The sequence below is a fragment of the Capsicum annuum genome, unplaced genomic scaffold (genome assembly GCF_002878395.1).
Source record: "Capsicum annuum cultivar UCD-10X-F1 unplaced genomic scaffold, UCD10Xv1.1 ctg67535, whole genome shotgun sequence".
Taxonomy (NCBI): domain Eukaryota; kingdom Viridiplantae; phylum Streptophyta; class Magnoliopsida; order Solanales; family Solanaceae; genus Capsicum; species Capsicum annuum.
In genome coordinates, this window is record NW_025876978.1 from 1 (window position 1) to 3,652 (window position 3,652).

At 35.3% G+C, this 3,652-nt stretch overlaps 1 pseudogene; it reads left to right on the forward strand.

The window, feature by feature from the left end:
- Positions 1–3,186: 3,186 nt before the first annotated feature.
- LOC124893947 lies at positions 3,187–3,649 on the forward strand (annotated as a pseudogene).
- The last annotated feature ends 3 nt before the right edge of the window (positions 3,650–3,652 follow it).

Below are 3,652 nucleotides of genomic sequence, written 5' to 3' on the forward strand. Positions count from 1 at the left end.
TCAACCGTGAGTTTTCAAAATTGATTAGAGATTCGGAATCCCCAATCTACAGGCTTTAAGAAGCACCGATTATTTTTTGAAATAGAGGTACGTGGGGTTGTCATAAATTCTCATGGGCATAGAAAAATCATGTTTTAGAATGGGGTTTTTGAATCTATGTATATATTCATGTATTAAATGTTTTAACATCATTGTTTTGATCTTTTGACCTTCCCCAAAGTGATTTGAGAATATGAATATATGAAACCATGTATTTAAGAATGAATTCTTGTTGAGAGCATGATTTTCGGTGAATTTCCTCTTATTATGAATTTTTCAGATTTCTCATAGCATATGAATTGTTTTGCAATGCATCCTTGAAAAGCACTATATGAAATGATTGAACTCTTGTTATGATTTGAAGGTGGTTTTAAATCACTAAAGAGGGTATCTAGCATGAATGGTTAATGTTCATAATTCATGTAATGAAAGAGTGCATGGATTTGCTAAAGGCACTAGACCACCATATGTTGATGAAGTTTTTGCATAATTTTGACTTGAGTTTCAAAACATGAAATCCTCTATATCAGTTACATGTTTTTGGTGGTCTAAATTATGCTTTAGATGAAAGATTTAGCTTAATGTATTATGGCTCAGAAATCATGACTTGCAAGTCTTGGTATGACGATACCAATTCAGACCAATGCCATATCAGACTCAGACTAATAGACATTTCAGACTATTATGATTTTAGAAATTCAGAATGTTGCATTACAGAAAAGGTTAAAAATGGGCAAACAGAGATGTTAGGTGGTTCTTGAAAAGGGCTTGAGTTCAAGTAACTCATTACCTAAAATCGTGGTTTGCCGACCCGGGTATATTATTATACGCTGACTTAAGTGTCGTGTGCATATCAGATACAGGAAGTATCAAAACCATGAGAAGAAGCAGTAGCAAGTGAACCAGAGAATCCAGCTGCAAGACTAACAGCTAAAGGAGACAATGGACCAACATCTTCATCAGATCTGAATGATAGCAAGGAAATTGGTAAGAATGATCAAAGTTATTGAATAGGCCATGCGTCAGTCTTGGAATAATGAAGTGACAAAATAGATACTTCGTAATTCACATACAGAAATTTTATTCTAGGGGAGAATCGATTTGTCAAGCATAACGCAAGTTGAAAACAACATAAGGATAATCCAATTAAGTTAAAGCAGAAAGCCTGAAAGCTGTTAGGAAACCTGCAGAAATAAAGCAAACCACAAGAAAAAAGAAAATAAGAACACACAAATTAACGTAGTAGAATGAGTATTTCTGGATACACAGAACAACCCACTAAATGAACTTATATAATATGTGCATACAAATAAGTCCTAGGCTCAAAAAGCATAAAGGTCTACGGGCCTATCGGCCCGATCCCTATCCTACTACTACAGACCCCATTGAAAATCACAAACATAGGTTGTATCGCGAAACTTTTTGGGCTGGATCAACAAAATTCAGTCACAACTCTAACAATCTCCACTTTCACACGAATTCTAATTCATAACAAAAATCCATTTCAAGAAAAATTCTCCACCTCTTCCACAAAAGCCCCTAAACCAAGTCCAAGCAATGCTCAAACTTAGCACTTGGTAGTGTCTTGGTCATCATATCAGCAGCATTATCATGAGTACTAATCTTGCTCACCACAATATCACCACGTGCAATAATTTCATACACAAAATGATACCGAACATCAATGTGCTTTGTCCTCTCGTGAAACATATGATCTTTCATAAGGAAGATAGCACTCTGACTGTCACAAAAGACCGTAGTTAAGGATGGCCAATTGAACTTGTTCAATTAAGGATGGCCAAATTAACCAATTCTTCTTTCAATTTTTGCATATTATTCAACCCTTTTTTATAACATCTGTACGCTAAAAGTATGTGAATATATTAGTGATAGCAAAAAGCTCTAAATTTCATAATTCTTTTTGTATAGTTGAGAAAATAATGGTTAAGAAAACATATTTTACTCCAAAAATAATGGTGTTTTTTAATTCTTCTTTGTTGACATAGTTAAACTATCAAGAACTGTTCTGGATATGGTCCAAAACAAACTAAGGTCGGGAATTTATTAAAACCATTTATGTTGGAATATAGTAATGTGGCTTCTAGGTGGGCAACTATTCCGATGTGGTAATAACCTTTTTTTCAAGTACTTCATCTATTATTTCGGGCGATTCTATATGGCTTCTTTAACAGAGTGGATGTTCTAGAACTTCCATTTACAAGACAAGCACACAAACCAACATAATCATGCGAAAAAATCTTGCTTGGTCTAGGTTTGGCTGTTCAGAAGACTGGCAAAACGGTTAATAAACAGTTAAGCAGCTGAAGAAATCATACCTTTGTAAAAAGCTGTTAATATTTCATAAACACCAAAGCGAGCATCCAAACCCAATGACCTTCCAAGTATCAACCACCCCACACCATTATACTAGCCTTCAATGGTCATAAAAGATTAAAAGAACATTAACATTTAAGATAGAAAGATGTCCATAAAACAGCCATCCATACGAGAAAATTTATGAACTTTTCATAGGTCTTTTATAAGACCTATAATGCATGCATTTCCCATAAAAGCAGTAATACAATTGATACATCATACATCATCCGAATAGCTTTTTTCATGAAGCAAAATGGGAGAGCAGAGTAGCATCACTTCTGGTTAGCATAAAACAAATAAAGCTGATTGAGTGACCTGAAATTCCTGACAAAGTTCTAACCTTGTTGACGACATCAGCACCTGTGAGTTGTTTACCGCTACTTGATCCCACCTGCATTCCGTTCCTCAGAATATACAACCAAAGCACAATAAGACAATAAAGATGCTCCCCTCAGTGTAAGATAATACATTTAAGTGAATTCTTAGGGTCAATATCAATTTTCACACCTGTACAAGGGCCGTAAGGCTATCGAAAGGGTAACCAATGGCCGTGGTTGATGTAGAAAATCCTGCAGCCATAACTGCATGCGTTGCAAATATTGGATTCTTCAAAAGTTTGTTCATTTGATAGATTAACATGGATAACTGCATGTTGCAATTAATCGTCTCCTCGAGTCACAATCAATATATTCAGAGATTCACAATTCCCTGCAATACCATTAGATTGGCACAAAGAGTTAGTACTTCAAATGCGCTATCAAGTTGGTCACCATGAACGTTAACACTAACGTCGTTAAGAAAACTCAACGGCAGAGGAAAATTTCAATCAAGCCAATTGACAATCAGAACAGTAGACATGTTACTTTCTCGAAACATCGTTTAGGACTTTTCAAAAATGCTAGTGAACTTTGCATATTAACTGGTGCAGAAATTATTATTCTGGTTCAGTCTTTAAAGCGCCAACGTCTTTTCACTTTCGGTCATCATAGTGCTGATGCTGTTATTGACCGTGATGTCACTGGAATATCATCTTCGTCGTTGTCATCATCGACCACTGATGAATTCAACTTGCAACAAAATAACCAATATTATTCTCATGTGTAAAGATTTGGAAGCGGAGAAGAAGAAGAAAGAGAATATTGAAGAAGAGAAGTTGGTGAATATTGATGATAATAATAATGGGGGATATAGGTGGAATGAACCAATTGATACTAAGGGTATTGATGAACTTGAAGAA